This window comes from Dipodomys ordii, unplaced genomic scaffold (assembly GCF_000151885.1).
Source record: "Dipodomys ordii isolate 6190 unplaced genomic scaffold, Dord_2.0 Scaffold106, whole genome shotgun sequence".
Taxonomy (NCBI): domain Eukaryota; kingdom Metazoa; phylum Chordata; class Mammalia; order Rodentia; family Heteromyidae; genus Dipodomys; species Dipodomys ordii.
In genome coordinates, this window is record NW_012267322.1 from 1933015 (window position 1) to 1956292 (window position 23278).

General features: G+C 48.2%; 1 protein-coding gene across 3 annotated transcripts in view; it reads right to left on the reverse strand.

The window, feature by feature from the left end:
- Znf423 (zinc finger protein 423) overlaps nt 1-23278 on the reverse strand; it is a 325283-nt gene that overhangs the window by 138617 nt on the left and 163388 nt on the right. Inside the window, exon 1 of one of the 3 annotated variants that reach the window (XM_013027901.1) lies at nt 17452-17580. The exons of 1 other annotated variant lie outside the window; for it this stretch is intronic. The gene's annotated coding sequence lies outside the window, so the exon portion shown is untranslated. Of the gene's footprint in view, nt 1-17451; nt 17581-23278 lie in introns of those variants that run through there. One more of the 3 variants, XM_013027902.1, reaches the window with a different exon arrangement.

Below are 23278 nucleotides of genomic sequence, written 5' to 3' on the forward strand. Positions count from 1 at the left end.
CTAGTGGAAATGTGCCCATGCATATGGAAAACAGAACTTACAATGAATAAACTTAGATAGTTAGCTACATAAGCACTGTCTTGAAGGTGTGACCAGGTTTCTTCTGGCTCTTGATAGTTAAAAAAAGAAACAGAAAAAGTTAGATTGAAAGAAGAATTCTTCAACAGAATGGCACTGGGAATTTATGATTTTAGAAATACTCAAATTGCAAAAAGATCACAATGAAGGGATTGACTTTCAAGAAAGCATGTTCTGGAGAAAAAACTAAGGGTATGACATCTTGCTTACATCTTAAAATCAAAAGGTCAGAGTACTGAGTCACACAAAGGCCTTGGAAAGAGATGAAGGTTATGATTCACAGATCTCTTAGACCAAACCTCTGAGAGCATCTGGGAAACTTGGAGACATTGCCCGCCAGCCATCTCAGCAAACCCAAAGACAGAGACAGGATTATCCAGAAATGGTCTCCGGAGGAGCCTCTCCTCTAATGGAGCAATTTCCCATGATGCATACAGGAGACTCACAAAGCTCCTGAAATTTTTATACCAGCAGACACTCTGCCAGATTAGCCAAAAAAGAACAGAGAGTACACATTGAGAGAAATCTACCAGACTCCCCAAATCGTACAAAACTACTCAATGGCAAGTATGAGCTGCCTTTTGTGAATAGAAAAAGTGATTTAAGAAAGTAGAAGCTTGAACTCTGAGGGTGGAGCGGTGAGCCACCTCAGATGATATCCTATTCCAGATGAGGTGCAGATTCTAGAAGTGAACACTCATAGGCAAATGTGTTCTCTGTGTTGCCATCCCACTAACTCTTAGGAGACAATCAGATAAAATCACTAAGAGCTTTTGTAACAGTCTGTAATTGATTAATGATGTCTGCCCTTGGTACAGAATGAAGACTGTCAAGTACCCTAATTCTCCACTCTCTCCTACTTTGAATGCTTTCGTTCATTTGGGACCTGTTTGTTGAATCTGTTCTATATCCCTGGCCCTCTTAGAGTTTTCTATGTTGGTATCTGCCCAACCTCTTGATTCACTACTTAAGTTTACATTTAATTTAACATTTATACTTAAGTTTACATTTTTGCTACTTTGACATAATTTTGAAAGATGGGGGTGGGGGGATGGGGAATGGGAATCTCTTTAACAGTAGCAGTCAGAAGTGCATCTAGACTATGCAAGTTCCTAAAGGGACAGAGGAGGGTGGGATGTGAATAAAGGCCCCACACTTGGCAAAGAACAGGGACCAAGTAGCCAGAGGTTCTTTCTAAGAGGTGGGCCTAAGCAGACCCACTTGAAATCTTGAATTAGAACTATGATACTAACAAAAATAACCCCAGCTCAGATTCACCCATCCCCCTCCAGGAATCTCAGTCCTTAGGGATATGATCTCATCATTGTCCCCAAACAGACAGCCACAAGGCCTAAAGCAGGAACCACTCAGCGTTAGGGAAAAGTCATGAGGTAAAGGCTACAGGGCAGAAATTGGCTGTAGGAGTCAGCACCCCAAGGCTGGAAGCAGAGAGAAAGCACTCTTATCCTCAGTGGGGAGTAGAAGCCCACCCCCTGCCTGGTCTCCTAGGTACACTTGGCACTCACCAGAATGAAGGCCTGAGTCAGGTGTGCCCAGCCTTGGAGAAGGGGTAGAGGTGAGGGAAGGTGGGGATCAGTTCTGGTCACTGGAATCCCATGAGACAACAAATAACTACCATGGAGGCCCTTAAATCTTCCAAGAGCAAAGCAACTGCATAAGCTCAAAGACACAAAGCCAACTGCAAGGAGACATCAGTACCTCAGAGACACCACAGGCGTAGGCCTGCTCAATCTACACATGGGTTGTCATTTATCAGCCAGGTGCCCACAGGTGAGTTACTGCTCTCCTCTGAGACACCATACCTTACAAAGTCGTTAATGTGAGTGCTATAAAGCACTGACAATCATTGGCTAGAGAAAATTAGTGAGGTTCTAGAATAAATTCCATCATCTGGGTAGTACTGAAAATTCTACACAGCACTTCATGCCTATGATTGCACTTGACATTTGGGGTAACTGCCTGGTTGTGGTGAATTCATGCTCACTTTATTCCACGTTACAAGCAGGCTGGGTGGCACACACCCAGATATCCCAGGGTGAAATCTAGCTTCCCCTCTGGCTAATTTTTGTTGGTAGTGGTGGTGGTGGTTGTGAGGCTTGAACTCAAGGTCTGGGCACTGTCCCTGAGCTCTCCTGCTCAAGGATAGCACTCTACCACTTGAGCCATAGCTTTAGTTTTGTTTTTCTAGTGGTTCATTGGATATAAGAGTCTCACAGACTTTCCTGCCCAGGCTGGCTTTGAACCGCAATCTTCAGATCTCAGCTTCCTGAATACCTAGGATTACAGGTATGAGCCACCAGCATCTGACTGCTAATGTTCTATTATGTTCAAACAAGCCAGGTTTGCACACTTAGCTGTGTGGTCACTGGCAGATGAAGACACAGAACAGAGGGGTTAAGTCATACCCTGACAGTGTCAAGCAGATGGGAACTGGGAACTTGGCCTAGGACTCTTAGTCCAGGAACCTGAGCCACACAGACTGGGGGCAATGATAGACTAAGCAGTGGGTCACAGATGTCATGGCTGTCTTGGCATTGGTCAATATGGGAGCCCACACAGTTATCAATGACATTGTAAAAATCCCAACATTTACAAATCAGGAACTCCTAGTATTTTGCTGCTGTTGTTAAAAACAAAAAACAAACAACCAAACAAAAAAACCCTTGAGCCGGGCACTGGTGACTCACGCCTATAATCCTAACTAGCTACTCAGGAGACTGAGATCTGAGGATCGTGGTTCAAAGCCAGCCAGGGCAAGGAAAGTCTGTGAGACTTTTATCTACAATTAACCACTGGAAAACCAGAAGTGGTGCTGTGGCTCAAGTCATAGAGTGCTGGCCATGAGCTGAAGAGCTCATGCACAGTGCCCAGGCCCAGAGTTCAAGCCCCAAGACCAACAACAACAACAACAAAAAACACCACATTCACTCCTGGTCTTCCTTTCCTTTTCCATCTTTTTTTCCTCCATTTTCTATTGTGATACTGGTGATGTAACTTAGGGAATTGACCTGAGTCCCCAGCCTTTTTTGCTTTTAGTTTATTTTTTCACATAAGGTCTTGTGCTAACATAGGCTGGGCTGGCCTCAAACTGCAACTCTTTTGTCTCCACTTCCTGAGCAGCTGTGACCACTGGCATCAGCCACCATATCTGGCCCACTCCTGGCTTTTCTGGATGGAGAAAATGAACACTTTGACACAGATTGCATCCAAAACAAAGGTGGCAAAGCTGAGCCATGGCTCTTCTTCTAGATGAGGGACATCGGCTCTCCAGCTTGCTCAGGCCAAGGGCCAACCCTGGCTATCTCAGGCCAGGAAGGCATTTGTGCTCTACCATGCTAAAAGGCTACTGGCTGGGTTTAAAACTCCCAGATCCATGTTTTACCAACCTCTTGCCATGTGTTTGAGCTTGAGCAAGTTAATGCCCCTCCCCCAGATTCACAGAGGAAGGGACCTGCATCAGTGCCCACCTCTGTAAATGGGACAAGAATCATTTCAACTACACAGTGGTTCAACAAATGAAGTGTCCTATAAGTAAGTGCTCTATGTAATAATGTTCTGAGATGTGTAAAATTGTCCCAGCTACCATAAGGTGGTCAGTCACAGAGAGAAGAGGAGGAGAGGGGAAGGAAAGAGAGGGGCAATAGTTATGATGGATTGAATGGACAGTGAGAGAGGTCCTTCTCCCTGAGCTCTGATTGACAGCAAAGAAAATTTAATCTAAAGACCACCAGTCACTCTGGCAATGACTAGTTTTCATGGCAAAGGAAATTCCACCTGACAACCTCAGGACATCAGATCCAAAAGGAGCTTTTGAGACCACTGAGCCCAACCCAATAATGACAGAAAAAGCAGAGTCCCAGCCGCCACACTACGGCTTGGACTTGGGTCTCTGGTTGCATAGTAGACAGATGGGGGCTAAACCTCAGCCCCACAAGCACTATACCCAGCACCATAGAGCCATCATCCCATAAAGCCACTATCCCCATGGGCTATCAGACTCATAGGACAGCACAGCCATGTCTTTCCCCTTGAAGCCTCTGACCTCAAAGAACACACAGCCTCCTGGATGTTACATATCCCTTAGACAAATTTACTTAGCACTGATATTACAAATGCAATCGTGCTCGAGTTTTATTGCAGAAATTAAACAGACTATGAAAAAGAAAAAAAAACATCATCACTCGTCAACTCACATGAGAGCTGGCTGTGATCAAACTTGCTAAAGAGGAGCATCATGATCAACTCCTGCCAGAAAGGAAGATTCCCCACAATCTGCCCCTGTGAGAGCTCCCCAAAGGGTGAGTGCTTAAGCTGAGGAGCCTGGGAAGCTGCCCCCAGCAGCCCCTTTCCAGCAGCTTCTTTCAAGCAGCCCCAATGCCTGGCTTGTTCCTTACAAGAAATTGTCATCCTGTAAAGCCATCTCCATCAGCCTCAAGAATCGCGCTGGTACCAAGGGCAAGCGCAAAGGGTGCTCTGCTCCACTGGAGAGCAAGCAAAATGCTTTTGGGCTAAATCACTGTTTTTCTTCACTCCCTTTGGAGATCGCCAGAGCCTACATTCGGCCGTGTTCATGGACCCAGGACTGGAAACAGCTGTGCTCTAATTACATGTAAAGTGTACGGAAACATCCCTTTTATCACAGACTGGAAATCTGTTAGCATCTGTCTCTCCTTTGTTTCTTCCACAAGATACAAGCTTGTTTCTACATTTTTCTCACCTGTAGCGGTGATTAAAATTCATTATAAATGAAAGGAGTGAGCAGAGAAGCAAGTTCCTCTGTGTACCGTTCTAAACTCAAATTAGAAACAGCTGTTTGCTAATTCATGCAGCGATGTTTTGTCGTGCTCTGTGAATCAATAATAACTCACCCTATTGCTGCAGAAAATTTTTGGGAATCCATATATTTAACGCGGTGCTGGATTCTCCAGGCATGGCTGTGGCGGTGGAAGCTCGGATTGGCTTAGGCAGGCAGGCAGGCAGGAGAGGGACCTATGCTTGATGTTCTGGAGACAGCCTCATCGCCTCTCAGAGAACCCCAACTTACAGCTGGCCAGCATCTCTCCCCTATAGAAGGAACTCTTGAAACAGTCTCAACCTCCTTCCCTCCCTCCAGAACACCAAAAAAAGAAAAAAAAATCAACTCTGATTAAACGCAAACCATACACATCCTCCAGCCGCCGGAGGGAACAGCAAAATTAAAAGTCTAATTGGTACCCGGAACAATTTAAAACTATTAAGTATAGGTGAAGCTTTTCAGTGAGAAAATAAGCCTCTGATTGGGATTAGGCATTTGGTTAGCGTTCTTCCCGCTGTTAAGTATCTGAACTGCCTAAGTTGTTGACACTCTCCAGAAGTCCGTGGAAGCAGTAGGAAGTGTTTGGGCATGCCCTGCACCAGCTTCAGAACAAGAGGATGCGGCAGACATGCAGAGCTGAGGCTGTGCAGGGAGCAGATCTTTCTATTCTGGAACATCCAGGAAGGAAGTGAGCCGCCTCTGGGCTGACACATGGAACACTATGCTTACTCTATCGTGGCTAACATGGACAAGGTCTTCAAGACACTGCCTTCGGGAAGCACTCCCTGACTGCCTCGGCCGCCATCAGTCCCCCTCCCTAACCTTAGGACATTGCCTACTTATATTTGAAGGGTTAGGCTGCTCTTGTGTCCCGTGTACCTTTGTAGGTCCAGGACTCAGTTACAGTCACACGAGTGCTCTTTGTGACTGGCACAGTGCTAGGCTTTACTTCACTATTGCCCTGTTCCCAGCTCAGACATCTGAGACTCGAAGGACAAGGGCCCTGAGTTTCATAGCCATTAGCTAGAATGACTCCATGTTTCTCCAGAAAGCCATCAAGACCACTATCATCAGCTAGGCGCTGGGCACACCCTGCCCTGCTGTCCAGACACTGAGCCTCATTCAGGCCATGGTGCTCAACAAAGATGCTCTCTAGCTGGGCACTGGTGACTCATACTTGTAATCCTAGCTACTCAGGAGGCTGAGATCTGATGATTGAGGTTCAGAGCCAGCTCAGGTAGAAAAACCCATGAAACTCTTATCTCTAGTTAACCACCAGAAAACTGGAAGTGGTAGAGCACTAACCTTGAGCAAAAGAGCTCAGAGACAGTGCCCAGGCCCTGAGTTCAAGCCTCATGAATGACTTTTAAAAAAAGAAGGAGAAGAAGGAATGAATGAAAAGATATATTCTATTTAGTCATCATCATCCAATCAGACTTGGCCTGTTACTTGTAGCCCACCTCCTAAGCATCTCAAGGATAGGGTCCAGTGCATGGTAGAGGCAGGATCTGACTTCTCCCTTCCTGGGGCTCATCTAGATCTTTAGGAGATAACTGTCCAAGGTGTCCAGGGGTCTGCAGGGTGTAAGTCCAGGCGGGCTCCTGTCTCTGTGGCATTGGAGGAAGCTTCTCCTGGAGAAAGCCAGAAGGCTCCAGACAGATCTAATCCCGGGAAGGACCACTGAGCACAAAAAAGATGCCATCCTGGAAGGTAGGTAGGAAGTCCTTGAATTGGGCTTTGAAAACAGAGTAGGCTCTCCAATAGCGATATTTCCCAAACACGAGGTACCTAGCATGATTAGAACCCACGATAAGTTTTAGGGGATAATCAGAAGGGTCTTGATGACACTGATGCTGAGAAAGTGTCCCACCCCCCCTTCAACCTTGGGATAAGGCCAAGGGCAAGGTCTCCTGCTGGTGCTGTCTCTAAGACCTGCCTGATGCTTCAAGGAATGAGCAGATCCCAGGATCAGCTCTCTGTGGCTCAAGGTCAGAGCTTGGTGACTCTGAATACTGTTTCCAGGACTCAGAGACTCTCCAACATCCTATGGGTTCCTTTTCTTGATGTATGGTCCACAAACCCTATCAAGGCAATGAATTTGGAACCATTTAGACCTCACATCTTTGTCTTCTGTCATTCAAGAATCATCATCCTGTGTTGCCAGATGTCTAATGTCTAGAATATCAGTGTCTATGGGTGCATGGAACAAGTAATCTGGTTTTATTTAACTTCTCAAATTGTTTCAGATCATAATGTTAATCCATCTCTTCAAATTGTCCTATTAGAGTTTTAGATTAAGCAAAAAGTTACTTGCTTCCCCCTCTTTTTTGTTTTGTTTTATTTTGTCTTGTTTTTTGTTTGTGGTTTGGTTGGTTGCTTGCTTTTATGCTGGTCCTCGGGCTAGGAGTTGGCCTGGGCACTGTCCTTGAGCTGTCTTGCTCAAGGTAAGCTTCTACCACTTGAGCCACAGCTCCACTTCCAGCATTTTGATGGTTATCTGTGGAGATAAGAATATCACAGTTTCCTGCCCAGACTGGCTTTGAACCATGAGGCTCAAATCTCAGCCTCCTGAGTAGCTAGGATTACAGGCTTGAGCCACTGGCACAGCTTTTCCTTGTTCTAATTTTATGCAAACTGACTGTCTAAGAAGTGGGAGAATGAATTCCAGAACATTCCCAGGATGATTCCAGAACACTGCTGGCTGCAGTGACAAGAATGTGGGATTCTCTTTGGTTTTGCTTTTTGCTTATTTTTCAAGTGTCTATTAACTTAGAGCAAACAATGCTAGCTTTCCATTTACAGAATGAAGTAAATGCATTCTAGGTGACTCCAAGCATCTACGCTTGGCCAAAGGCCAAGCAGAGGCATACACATGATCAGAGATAGGGCACCAATCTACACAGAAAGGAGGCCTCTGGAAAAATGGTGGGCTGGAGTAAAGTTGGGAGAGCAAATGGTGCAGTAAGTAATCAGTAGATCAGACTCGGGAGAGGAATTCAGAGATATGTCCATTGCTGAGTGGCTGAATACCAAGCATACGGGCCCAAAACGCTGCTCTGCAGGACCCAGGGAGCCCCATTCCACCCCTGGCCCACAGTGTTTGAGAAACTACCTGATCTTAGTAGCCCTGGTAGGATGTGAACTCCCAGCCCTCTGCTCTCTCTGGATCTCCCCTAACTCCAGTTCTGACCAATGAATGAATCACTAACCTATGAGCAGGACCCATCTCCAGGAAACTTGGCTCATCACCCTGAAGACAAGGATCTGAACTGGAAGTATCAGTGCCCGTGGATGAAAACCAATGTAATTAGTATACCATACCCTCAGTGAGTCCACCCCTGCTGGGTTTTTGTCCCATCTTGGAATGAAAAGACTTGTCTTTTAAGGAGCATGGGGAATCCAGAGACAGATGTTTGGAAGCTAAAATGGTGAGGAAGGAAAGAGCAGAAGCTGGAAAAGTCAGCAATAGTGTATAGTCAGTCAGTCTGTCCGTCAGTCTGTCTGTCCATCTGTCTGCCTGTCTGTCACTCAGGGGCTGAACTTGCTCTCCTCCCCAAACCTGCCTGCCTCTCTTCAACTTGGAGCACCTTATACACTGTAGCCCTGGGTCACATGGGTGCCTGAAGTGACCCCAGTGGGATTCTTGCTCCCCTAGCCAGGACATACTTCCAGCTCACCATGTCCTACCTACCTCCCTATTCCCACCACTCCTAAGGGTAACTAGGGACCTGACGAAGGGTTTCTGTCTTTAAACCCTATGCCCCATCCACATGGCAGACCCTTTGCATATCAGATCTCTAAGAAGAAGGACCTGACTGGGAGAGGGGGGCGTCCATCTCTCAGTCCCGCCCCTCTCCACAATGCCTGTCACTGGGGGGTTCCCAAGGCTCTGCAAGGCAAACAGCGCAGGTTGGAACCCAGGTCATCACATAAACAGTAACAGTGGGGACTGTCACTGCAGGACAATGACCGTCATGTTCCTGTCCTTTAGAGAGCCAGACCCAGGTCCTAGGAGAAGAGAAGAATATGCCTCCATCAGAAAGAATGACACTGCCCAATTTGTTAGGAAATGGAAAGACTTGGAAAAAAATTATATTAAGTGAAGTAAGCCAGACCCAAAGAAACATAGGTCCCATGGTTTCCCTTATTTGCAATAACTAGTATATGTCTCGCACAATCAGAAAAGGTCAAAAGCTATATACATATGACCATATAAGATGATGCTAAGTGAAATGAACCCCAAGATAGGGACACAAGAGGTTTTATCTTTCTTGCTGTTGTTTTTAATGTACTCATAATGTACTATGTGATTTTTTTTGTTTCTTTTGTATGTTCTTCCCCCATGGTATAACCCCTGTTTTCACTGTATTTGATTCTGGTGCCCTGCATCTTGTATATACATTTTTATAATTTGGGGAAAGGAAAGGAAATAACAAAATGCTTAAATAGGGATACAGGTTGACCCATTGTAACAATAAGATATATAACACACTGTTGAAAACAAACTTTAAAACTTTGTGTTGGACCAGGTGCCGGTGGCTCACGCCTATAATCCTAGCTACTCAGGAGTCTGAGATCTGAGGATCGAGGTTCAAAGCCAGCCCGGTCAGGAAAGTAGTCCGTGAAACTCTTATCTCCAATAAACCACCAGAAAGCCGTAAGTGACACTGTAACTCAAGTGGTAGAGTACTCACCTTGAGCTGAAGAGCTGAGGGACCACACTCAGGCCCAGAATTCAAGCCCTAGCACCGACAAAAGAAAATAAAAAAACAAAAACAAATAGGGTGGGGGAAGGGGCAGCTGGGGAGGTGGGGAGGGAAGGGATGGTAGGGGAAAAACATAGGAGAGGATAACAATGCTCAATAGGAAATGTACTCATTACTTTATTCATGTAACTGTGACCCCTCTGTAGAGTATCTTTACAATAAAAATATACATTAAAAAAAAGAAGGTGCCCTGGCACTGAGGGACAGGGGAACACTTGTCCTATGAGCCTGCTGACACGCAGGGCCACACCTTAGCAGCTCTCCACCCTGGAGCGTTGGCCCAGTCCCCAGAGACCTTGATGCAGGTCTCTCAGCTCAGGACAGGTCCCTGGGGGACGTCATGGACAGGGCACCGGGGTGGAACCTGTTCCAGGTCCAGGTCTTTGCAGCTCTATGTTCCCAGCACACATGGGGTGAGGGAGAGCCCTCAAACCCCACAGTTGCCTCCCATTGCCCCCTCCAGGTCTGGCTGGCCTTAGAAGAATACAGCACAGCCCACTGGACACCCCGGAACTCTCAGCCCGCTGGACCAGAAGCTCCATGACCTTTGTGAAAAAAACATTTAGCTTGGGACTCTCATGCCATGTCCATGGAACACAGACAGTTTTGTGACTTCCTTACTGGAGATAAGGGCAAAAGAAATGCTCAATACAAACTAAGAATAAGCAAGCAAATAGACCACCAAATCTGAATTATGTAGGTTGGCTCTGTGTTAGAGCACTTATCTAGCATGCACCAGGCCCTGGGATCTATCTGTAGCCAAGGAAAAAAAAATTTGATATAATTTTCACAAAACCCACTGTTAGAGAAAGCCATTTGGTACCACTGACCTAGAAATCTGAGCTTAGAGATGGCACTGAAGAATTCATATATTCCATTTTGCAACATATTATATATATATGTTTATATCACAACATACATAATACATACTGTCCATGTATGGATATGTATAATAAAGGGCTCACAGTACATGTTGAAATTGTTTTGGAACTTGACCTATTTCACTATACTATTTTGTGTGTGTGTGTGTGTGTGTGTGTGTGTGTGTGTGTATACATATGCATGCTTATGCATGTGTGCACACACCAGTACTAGGATTTGAACTTGGGGCCAAGGCACTATCCCTTAACTTTTTTGCTCAAGAGTGGTACTCTACCAGTCACACCCCTACTTCTGGCTTTTGGTGGTTAATTGGAGATAAAAGTCTCATAGACCCATGTAATTATAACTCCTTTGTACGGTATTCTCACAATTTAAAAAAAAAGGGGGGGTCTCATAGACTTTCCTGCCTGGGCTGGCTTTAAAACTCAATCCTCAGATCTCAGCACCCTGTGTACATGAGCCACTGGCATAAGCCACTGGTACCTGGCCATATTCTATCTTATTTTAATATTCACAATAATCTGACAAGCTGTTATTACCAGCCCCATTTCACAGATGAGAAAAGAGAGATTTGTGGGAATTGCTATACATGTTCAGAGCTGTATAGATCAGCAATGGCCATGCCCACATCAGATTTGTTCTCAGGCTCCACGGGATTTGTGGGAACACTCCAGGCTTCTAGGGAGGAGACTGAGAGACACCAGCCCAGTCTGAATGCCCAGCCAGGAGTCTTGCAAGGAGACCTGACGTATGGGATCTATTCTCAGCCCAGGGAGCCTGCTCAGGACTGCAGGATCAGACTTCCCATGCAAGGTACACGTCAGGCCTCACGTCACAGATTTGCTGCTTGAAAGCTTAATCCAGTACCATAGGAGGCTCTCTGAAGTCTCATTCCAGCACCTGAGAGGAGGAGGGCCTCCCCAAAACACTTGGTCTCAGCACCAGCAATGCATCTTCCTCCCTCTACAAGGTGCCTCGCAGCAACTCCAAGAGACAGCTACCAGTGTGAGCCCATTCTCAGACGTTGATACTGAGGGGTGCAGAGACCACATGTAGGCATCCCAGCTGCTGGTCCCATGGCTTAAAACTACAGTGAACAGCCTGCATATCAGAACTTGACACTCCAACCCAAGTGCTTTCTGTCTCTTTAAAACTGGGCCCAAAGCTGGGCACCCATGGATCATGCGGATAATCCTAGCTACTCAGGAGGCTGAGATCTGAAAACAGACTCAAAGCCAGCCTGGGCAGGAAAATTCACGAGACTCTTGTCTACAATTAACCACACACACACACACACACACACACACACACACACACACCTTGAACAAAAAGACCTCAGGGCAGTGCCCAGGCCCTGAGTTCAAGCCCCAGAACCAGCACACACACACACACACACACACACACACACACACACACACACACACACAAAACCAAACAACAACAACAAAAAAAAAAACCCTGAGCCCAGAAGGCAGGGAGTTATTGCCCAAAGTAACCTCAACCAAAAGGAGTCTTGGAGCCAGCAGGCATGTGCATGCACACACTCTCGTGCACATGCATGCACACACACACACACACACACATGTGGATGCATGCGCACACACACGCACACAACATGCGCGCGCACACACACATATGTGGACACATGCGCTCACACACCCACACACACACACACACATGCACGCGCACACACACACACACACACAAAGGCCCAGCAAAACCAAACCCAGCCTGTAACAGTGACCTCAACACTGCACCCCAAAATTACACTTCTTATCTTGTCCCTCACTCCTGCCTTCTAGAACACCTCTCCACTATGGGACCTGCCCTCAGGTCCCTGTCTCAAGCTCACACACAAAGGGCCTAGCGCACCTGCCTGAGGTGGTGCTCTTGCCCAGACTTTCATACATGCATCTAGAGAGGCGGCTTGCTTAGACTCTGCACTAAGACTCAATTGAATTGAAAAAGGATGACAGTACTACTTCTGAGCAGAGCCACAAAGGATGATAGTATGGAATCAAGGCTAATGTCCACTGATACAAATGCAGAGCTACTAAAAACAAATGTGTGAGCTGCCCAAAATTTGGGCTGTTCCTTTCTAGAAGTAGCCTGGGAAACCCCAGAACGCTTTTCTCTGGCCCAGCTCTTGGCTTGTTCCCCCTCCCTCTCCAGGCTGTGGGACCAGGCCAGTGGCATACCATATATGTCCTATGTGACAGGCCACTGTGTCTGTAGCTCCACACCTGGCTAAAAATGATAGGAGAAGACAGAGGCTGGACCCTTCGGGAAGAAGGGGTCATAGGAGGGGAGGGTCATAGGCAGGGAGAAGAGGGCCCTGGTGTCCCAGGTGCACGCTGGTGCCAGCATACCAGGAAGGGAGGGAGGGGAGCCCTGGGTCCCCAGGTAGGTGGTAGTGCCAGCACACAATCATGTGTGGGTTCCACTCATCCTTCTTGCTCAGCCAAATCTATGACTCAGCAGAGAACATTTCCATTTTCTCTGGATTTTCATGTTTCAGCCTCCAGAAAAAAAAAATAGAAAAAAAAATTGTCCTCATGGGCATTGCTGCTGAGCTGTCAAGCCTCTGAGGCTGAGGCTGCCCAAACCCTGATAACAACAGAGAGCACAGGAAAGCAGTTTGCCAAGCCAGGAGCTCCAGGGCACAGTCTTGCCAGGGAACACCGTTTGTTGCTGGGCTGGCTGGTAGGTCATGGCAGGAGTATTCCTTAGATGGGTTTCCAGGTTGGGGTGGGGGGAGGAGGGGTGGGGGTGGGAGAGTCACACTAGCTGAACTCAGATATCACAGCTGTGGTGGTACCCGCAGCACCTTCCCTGCGTTGCCGTCCCTTCCCAAGAGCCCCAGCCCAGCCCTGCTGTCCTTCTTGTCCACTGCGTTCTCATCCCGAACCACTATCACCTCCTTCCACTCCAGCCAGGACCTGGCGTCACACTGTGCTGTGTCCCCTGAGCACCTTCCGTATACCAAGTTTAGTTATCACTCTTAAATGTTTTACTTGCTGTACTGCATTGAAACTACACAAAATCCATTTGCTAGATTTTTTACTCATTTTACAGATGAGGAAACTGAATCTCAGAGGGTTGAGGAAGGGTTAGTTAAGGTGACAGAGCCAGGCAATTGCATAGGACTTAAAAGTTTATTATCAGAGGTTCAAATCCTCCCTTTGGGAATAATGCCCACCTAACTAGCCAGGATGTGTATGGGGAAACTGAGTTCTTCAGCTTTGAAAGCCTAGAAGAGCCCGGAAGTCCCAGCCACTGAACTCAACAGTGGCATGGAATCTCAGTATTTCTGGATTTATGGAAACTTCCCCGAGAGTGCACGCACATGCACACCTGAGCATGTGCACACATTCACACACACACACACACACACACACACACACACACGCATGCACGCACACGCACACACGCAGAAGGAGGGAAGGGGTGACATTGTCTAGAAAGAAATGTACTCATTACTTGGCTTATGTAACTGTAATCCCTCTGAACATCACCCTTATAAAAATAAAAACAGTTTTATGAAAAAGAAGTAACTATGCTATGAACAAACGTTGAACCACAGTATGAATGAGTAGATGAATAAATGAATGTTTCCTAGCCTCTAGAAAGCACTCGGTAACTACATATATATATATATGGGCAGGTGGGAGAGTGCAGAGATTCAACACTGAAGTCCAGGAATTCATCTAAAGAAGGTATATAGTAATGATGGCATGAACGAATAACTGACCCAGATGAGTCAATGAATGAATGAAACTAACCACAAAGAAGAAGCAGAAAGCCACTCAAAGGAGCTCATATAAAATGGAGGCTATGGGTAAGACACTGTGGAGTCAATGACCTTGACCACTCTCTTAACTGCCTGGGCTCAAAGGGGCTTCCCCCAGCAGAGCCTGTCCCAGGTGGGTCCCTGGGGCCGCCACACATGGTAGAATACAATTAATCCCAGTCCTCAGTACAACCACATTTGTCATTCTTTTATTTGAAAAACCTTCTTGGAGCCGGGAGAGAGTAAGGGTATGTGCAGGGGTGGGGACTCCTAGCTGCAGACAGAAGGAACAGTCCAGCTACCAGGCCCCAGCCAGAATCCCTGGAGAAATGGCATTAAAACAAAGCAGACACCAGGTGGGGAGGGGGCTCCTGTTTGTTCAGACCAGAGCAGAACAAACAATAGATGTAATAAGATAATAAGCTGTGATTCCCTGCTCTTAAAGAGACAGACTTGGCAATGCAAGGTAAGTGGAGATGGGGTGCAATCTGCATTTATTTTCTGGTAATCCCCCTCCAAGTATGTGAGTTCTTGCATACAAGTGTGAGTGTCTGAATGTGCTTCTACACATATGTGATATGTATGTCTCCCAGGGACTTCTACAACTGACTGAACAGAACCCCCAAATAATGGGGCCTCTCTACAAGAAACACTATCAAGTTACATTTTTCTGGGAGAAAAGCCAGCCAGGCCTTCCCTCTCCTCCCCCACCCCACCACCACCCCTGCCCCAGCTAGGGCTGTAGCTCCCTGCCCAACAGACCAAGAACCAAGTAAGCGCTTTCCATTCAGCTCGGGACATTCCTGCAGTCATTGATCCGACCAGCCATTCTCTCATTCATTCTCACAGAGCCTACTGGGTATCAGCTAGGCTGTAGGTGCTGGGCTAGCCACACCCATCAGAGTCCTGCCTCAGAAAGCCTGAGTTCCAATTCCCCTCCACCAGTGGCAAGTTGCCAGCTGGGTGATGCAGGACAGAACCTCTTAAAGCCTCTCCAAAGAGAAAAAGGACTGAGGCTTCCTGCCAGCCTCCTGGAGGGGTGGCAGGGATTAAATCAGCTGATCTAGGTTTAGCACACTGGCCCCACACCTGGCACAAGGGAAATTCTCAATGAAAATGGCACGGCATGTCGGTTCTAGAGCAGAAACAGCAAGAGTTGGAAGATCTCTGGTTTACAGCAGGACCCAGACTAGGTGAACCACATACACCTGCTGTTCCACCACCTCCTTACAACACTCCTGCTAAGATCATATGATAGAGAAAGCCAACCCACTACCTTAACACTGAGCCCTAACAGAAAAACTATGCTCAGAAGGAACCAACAGGGAATCCAATGCATCCTACCAATACCAGCACCAGCACCAACAGCATCAGCACTGAAGTCCCCTCTTCATCAAGGCTTGGTTCCTTCTGGTGATGGGGACCTCCTTCTTCTCTGAACTCTCATGTAAGAAGAAATGATCTCCTCATGAGCCCTAAGAGAATAACTGCTAAGTACCTTTTAGGAACAGGAATAACAGGACTCAATTCCAAACCATCCTCCAAGAAAAGAGACAGTGAGCAAGGCACCTGTTACCTGGCAGCCATTTTCCAAAATGACATTGCAATTTCCATTCATCTATTCCTTCAATAGACAGTAAAAAGAGCTCCCTGGGCCAGCCCTATTGGAGGCTCTGGGGGTTAATACCACAAAACCCTTACCCTCAGAGAACTTCCAAGGCAGTGAGAGATCAACTCTTCCTGATGCATGAAGAATTATACAGCAATATGTAATGAGTAGTGTCAGGAGGACAAGAGGAACAGGAAATGGGAGCAGAATGAGGTGCCACCCCAGACAAGTAACATTATCCTTTGAGCAGAAACAGAAGCCAGTAAGGAAGCAAGCCAAAGCAGCATCTGAGGGAGCACAGGTCCTAGATCTGCCTACCTTCCAAGCAGGAGACTCAGAGTGTGCTCTCCTGGCTACATATTCTGCCGTGTCAATGTGATATGCAGAGCAAAGGCTTGTGTCCTGCCTTCAGAGATCACAGGCCAAGATGTGATGCCAAGCCCCACAGGGACCCAAATCCAGCCCGCCCCCCTCCGCCCCCCAGCACCCACTCACTGTGTGACCTGATGCCGATCTCAACCTCTCTGTGTCTTACTGTCAGCAACAGCTCCTCAGGGCTGAACGTCCTCCAAGCAAGCGCTGGCAGGGGAAGGAGGGCCCTGGGGTCCTTGGAGTCTGCTGCTCTGGGCGAGACGCACCCATCGCGCCATTCTTATGTCTATGCCAGCAACGCCACGCAGGACTGGTATTCCTGCCAAAATAGCTATTAACCCAGTAGCCAATAATAACACGTTATCCTATCAATTTGCTTCTGAAACGCTGTGTAATTGCAGAACCCAAGTTTGCCATCTCGGTAGCCTGGTTACAACATAAACAGAAAGGAACCCACCAGTCCCTTCCTGAGGAGAACAAGTAGCTGGCCAGGAGAAATAGTAGCTCTTCATTCTACCTCGCTCTAGCCAGGCTCCGCAGAACCATCCAGAGGCCAGCCTCCTTGACCTCTTGGCATGCCCCGCAGATCAGAGAAGGCACCAATGTCTGGTGTGCAAAGGCTTTGTGGGTAGCAAGGCCAAGAGGCCTCCCCACTTGCCAAGGACTATGGTATAAGAAGTGGACAGACAGGGAAGGGGAAGGAGGGGCAGGGGGCTTGGGAGGACTTGAGAGCCCGGGGGTCCTGGACAAATACCAGCCCAATAAGAGACAGAGGGTACTGGAGGCCAGGGAATGGGGGTCAAGAAGGGAAGGCCAGATAAAGGCAAGAATAACTTCACATCTAGAAAGCAGTATCCTTCCAGAATGCCCCATCCCCATGGTACAGGGCCCAACACAGGCCTTAACACCCCGGCCCACAGTGTCTCCTTAGCAGCCAGTCCCCTCACTCTTAGCCTCCTCATTCCAGGAAAAGTTTCCTTCCTCCTGGACCTGATACACTACACAGATATTTCGCTCCCAAGGAACCAGGAGCCTGTAATGGGGCTCTTGGCATCCTGTGCAGACATCAGCCTGCTTTATTCATTCTTCCCTCCTCCAGTCCAGACAGCCCTCCTCGCCCCTCAGACCCTCCACTTACCTCCCCTCCTGCTCACCAGAGTGCCCAGAGGGCAAGCTGGCTGATGCCAAGAGGCCCAGGACCCCAGCTCGTATCCCCAGCACCCGTGGCAGGGCAGACAAGGGCTGGAGAGGCGCTTCCCCCTGGCCCACGGGTGACCTCAGCCCCAGGACGCATCTCCACCAGGCCCGCCTCACTGGCCCGTCCGGGAAGGATAGGCTGAGGGTGTGCTGCTCCTGCTGTGGCCTTGGCGGGGAATCCAGCTAGTGGGGAGAGGAAGGGCCACGGGGAAGAAGGGGGAGCAGATGGGGAGGTAGAAGACAGCGCCGGGCCAAGGCGCAGGCCACAGCCAGATGTTGACCCAGTTGAGGCCCCAAGCCCCAGGGGCACCTGGGAAATTCTGCCTCCCCCTGCTGGCTCTGGAGCCTGGGGTCGGCACAGAGCCAGTGCCTGTCCCAGAGGTTGGAGCTAAAAGAAGGACCACAAAGAGACAGCAGAAGGGATCAGAGTTGCAGCCTGCCTGCCAGCACAGGGTGGGGACAGGCCTCAGAGGCCCCTGGGTGGGGTGGGTGGGGTGCCGTCTAGCCTTCTACAAATGGAAACCAGGCCTCGGAAGCTGGATGGCCTCTGCTCAGCTCTAAGGGAAGCTCCAGTGCTGTATTCCCTGCTCTGTTTACAGAAGGCATCCCAAGCCAGAGTGGAAGGTGGGGTTCAAAACAAAGGCAGGGAGGGATCCAGGCAGTGACGCAGGGATGGGCAGCCTCTGGCTGCAGCCACCCCCATCCCTGTTTTCCATGCTCTAAGCACCTTCTGTGGCTGGTATATTATACTCCCTTATACTCCCAAGGCCCACTGGTCCCCGAAGTACTACATATATATACATACATATATACATATATACGTACATACATATATATGTAACACACATATATACATAACTCATATATATAACTCACAGCTGGCACTGGTGGCTCACGACTGTAATCCTAGCTACTCAGAAGGCTGAGATATAAGGATTGTAGTTTAAAGCCAGCCTGGGCAGAAAAGTCTGTGAGACTCTTATCTCTAATTAACTACTAGAAAACCAGAAGTGGAGCTGTGGCTTAAAGTAGTACAGCACGAGTCTTGAGAAAAATTGCTCAGGGACAGTGCCCATGTGCTAAGTTCAAGCCCAAAGTGTGTGTGTAGGGAGGGGGGGAAGGGCACACAACTCACTGTGTGATTTTCTTCCTTTGCCTCCTTCTGTGTTGCTGTCAGTTCCCAGCAGAGATGGAACGAGGGTCAGGCCAGCAAGACAGGTACAAGGTCCTCACTCCCAGAATTTTAAATTTCCACCCATAGTCCTGCATCCTCACCCTACTCCAGAAAGGCAAAACTGGGTCTCACCTCCCATAGCAGGATACAAGCCTGCCCGGGACACATGACTGCAGCCCATAATTCAGAATGGGTGAATCTGGGTCCTGACCCACAGAAATTGATAGGCATAAGGGCTCTTTCCATAAAGGCAGGTGTCACCCCACTTGCCTGCCATTCTTTTACCTGTCAGTAGAGGTTTGTGACCTTCTTACAAGCCTCCGAATGCTGGGAATGGGGGGTGAACCCCATAGGAAGTTCCCACTCTGCAGAGCTCGCAGCCCAACAAGGCTGACAGACATTAGAATATGTTGGGGAACCTGCTATAACTGGAGATATCCATGGAGCTGTGGAGGAATAGAGATGCTCCCGGAAGGCTTCCTGGAAAAAGCAACCTCTTTGTTGAGATCAACACGGTGAATTAATCCAGGCAAAGGAGAAATCAAGAGACAGAAATCGTTTCAAACAGCGGGACAAGCACCAGAGCAGACCTAGGAGGCAGCTTCCATTAAGCTTGGTCTGGCTCCACGCACTCAGCCACAGTGGGTGGCCCAACCCTGCAGGCCCCAGCACACAGACATGGGGGCTCCTCCTCGGCCCCTCCGGAGGCCAATCCCACAGAGTCATAGTCAGGCCCCCTTTCCCAGCCAAAGTTCTTGTTAAAAAATATTCTCAATGTTTATTTTTAAGGGGGGATGGGAAGAGAGAAGGGAGACCTGAAGGTCTTTCCTTTCAGGGAGAAAAATTAATAAATAAATAGAGCCTCAAGAAAAGGGCATGGAAAGGTCTGTGCATCTGTAACCACTGAACAAATTAAAATTAGCTCATTTAATCAGCTCCTAATGGCCTGACTGTCCCGAGTGGGCCCCTGAACACAGCAAACTTCACAGCAGAAACGCGTAGGCCAATGTCAGTTTACCCTACAACAAAGAGATTTTCTAAACAGTGTGATCAAAACGTAGAGATGGCTGTGGAGAGCTGGGGAGACAGAGCGCAGCCCCCCGGATCCTGGGCAGCCCCCAATTTCCCAGATATGTCTCTTTGAACAGAATTGTTCTTTTGCTTTTTGTTCTAATTATCTAAACCTGTGTAACTAGGTTCTACAAAGAGTATTTCAACCAGCAATGGCAGTAATTCGAATTCCCACCATACGTTCCTGAGGCCTTTCATCCCTGCCCAAGCCTTGAACACAAGCCTCTGCACACACAGAAATCCACATATAGATACATGACGACCTACGCACCACAGACACTGTGCTACATACATACGCGTACACAGAGAGGCCCAGACACACACGGTCTATAAAACAGTGTCAAGGAACATACAGTCATATACCCACAGGCACACACACATACTACATACACAATTACACACACCACAAGCAGGTACACATGCACACAATACTCTCAGGTCCTCCCTTACTGCCTAACAGCTGGAGGCACAGGAGGCCCAGCCCACCAGACCCCCAGGGATAACCGCTATGAGCACATCTGAGGCCCAGGCTGGTAGCAAGGACTCTTATTTCCCTAGAGTCATTTCCCTACACAACTTGCCACCTGGGCTAAGTCATTAGGGCAACTGAGGAGGAGGAACAAAAACCCAGGGAAAGGGCTGGAGGCCACGGGAAAGAAGAAGCTGGATGAGGGAACACGGGTGCTGGGTAAGCAAGAGTTAGCAGCTGCCCGAGGCCCAGCAGAGAGACAGGAGATGGTTCTATCTCCAAAGCCAAGCTCCCCTCCCGACCCATTGCCTCCTCCAAGCCAGCTGTCCTGAAGCCACCTGCGCAGGACCAGAGAAAATATACCTGTGCTGGACCCACAGAAAACACACCTGTGAGTCTGCAATTGGGCAGGCCAGGCTGAAGCCCCAGACATGTTCTGTAAACGTCTCCATCCTACCTCAATGAGCACAGCAGTCCTTAAGAATGGACAATGCAACTGGGTGCTGGTGGCTCACACCTATAATCCAAGCAACTCAGTGCGATGGTTTGCAGTCTGAAGCCAGCCCAGACAGGAAAGACCATAAGATTCTATTCCCAGTCAACCACCAAAGAGCTGGAAGTGCAGATGGGCTCAAATGGTAGAGGACCAGCCTTGAACTAAAAGGCTAAGGGATCACACACACACACGCGCGCACGCACGCACGCACACACACACACACACACACACAGTGGAGGTGAAGCATATGGACTTGGGTTTGAATCTTGGCTCTGGCACATACATACTCTGTGGCCTGAGGAAAGTGACCGTCTCTCTCTGAGCCACAAACTTCAACTGTAAAATGAAGACAGTCACAAGGGTGCTTCTACTCTGACATGAGAACTGGAGATGAGGACCAAAGGGGGGGTTAGCTCCACGCCTCGCCTCTCTGTTCCATGGTAACTAAGAAAAGCATAGAAAAAGGGGTGAGAAGCAAGAATCTTCTGCAAGGGCTTCCCTAGGAACCTGCTCCTCGGGGAGTAGAATAGGGGCTACCTTCCTCTTTTTCAGATTCAATGGGATCCCCACCCATGGACTCTCTGAACTGGAGACAAACCCAGCAGTGAGCCTGGCCAAATGGAACTGGGTTGGGATATAGACTCCATCCCTATGGGATCTGGGCCTGGGAGGTGGATACAGGGGTTGCACCTGGAAACCCCAGCAGATCCCTAAACGTCATTCTCTTACCAACAGGATTCATAAGAGAGCCACAAGAAATAAAACAGCTGATATTATCACCCAGCCTTGCACCCCACACAACAGCACAGCCAGGCTAGCTAGGCAAGCACTGCTCAGGTTGTGTGGCTCTACCCTAGTCTTCCTCCTCTTAAGCTTCATTTCCATATATTTACGTGTTTCCCTCACTGGGCTATTGTGAGATTAATGGTCAGGGAAGTGTTTTCTACACTATAAAGTGTCTATGCCAGATGTGGGATAGTTGGGACAGGAAGCAGAGATACCTAAGGCGAGTAATCCGCCTGCCTGTTCCCCCTCAAATGAGACAGTGGCCCCAAGGGGTGAAGAGGAGGAACAGCAGCTGACTCCCCAAAGTTGGAGTCAGTTGGCACTGTGCTGAACACTCAATCAAGCCCAGAGATGCAGGCACTCCACAGCGCGAGACCCTCAGCTGGCCTGACACCAATCTGTGCAAGCAGCCACAGACCACAGCCAAAAGTACATGACTCCTTCCAAAAAAGGCACACTACACCTGTGTATGTCCCCACCCAGACCATCAGCCCCTGAGGTATCAGATCTCCTCATCACCGGAACCACATAAAAACCAGAGGGCCACAATCTGCTCACCTCACAGACAAAAGTGGATGCCCTGCCTACTTAACACAGCCACTCTGGTGTGAATTAAGGCAGACAAGGAGTCCAAAGCTTGCCTCCGGTGTCATTTCTAACCAGGGCTTCCCTGTCTGAGTCTCAGTTTCCTCGTATGCACCAGCTCTCCCCACACAAAAGCTTTGAGCTTAGAGGGATACCACAGACCACCTCATTCTGAGCCAACACGGGCTATGATGAATCTGGAGCAGGGATTTGCTTAATTGCTGGGTTTTACAACCCAAACATGGAGATAAAGTACTGCCTAGATGACAACACCAGCTTGAGGCCAGAAGTCTCAAGTATCTTTTTTCATGTGTGGGGCTCTTAAAGAGAAGCTGTTCAGAGAACAAAATTATGCCCAGAGCACACAGGCAGACACTGCCCAGATGAGAGCACTCATCTGGTGGAGCAAACATTCCAAAGATGACTTATTGGGGAGTTCACATAGATTCATGAATAAAAGGTGGTTTACCCTAAATTTTCCTAATTGCCTTCTCTCACAGTCCATGGATTCCAAGCCCTACTGGCCCATCACAAGGCAGTTTGGAACCAAAGGGCTTCTGGGGACTAAGAAGGCCCAATGTCCCCAGCATAAGACTAAGGGAGCCTTGAGGCAGCAGGACTGGGTGATATGGAAAGGAGTCCTCTGGTTCTGGCCTCCCAGACTGACCCAGGGTTATGCTGTGGCTTTACCTTTCCTTAAGGTAACAAACACCAAGCAAATGACTCCAGAGCATCCCACCTCCCTCCAAAGAGGAATGGCATGGGCGTGCATGTATACGTGTGTACACACACACACACACACACACTATGCCAGGATGACATAAAGGGCTCCACTCCACATGGCCAAGAGGGTTAAGAAAGAAGTATAAAAGGCAGAAATTGCCCAATATGGCTCTGTTGGTTGGGTCACATGACAGTGTTACCTACAATCTAGTGAGCATTTATTCTGTGTGGAGATTCCATTTACTTCCTATCTGCCAGCCTTCAGCCTTCACCCAAAACCCTTCCAGTCAGTCCCATATGTGCCAGGACTCAGTTTTTCTTGGTTTGAGAAAGCCAATACAATGAATGTTTTGGAGTATTTGGGGTACCCCCAAAGAGATCAGCATGTTGGTTTTTCTGCAACAAGAAGTATTCACCAAAAGGAACAATGATAAACCTGGTATAAATAACTTCAAATCAGCTCA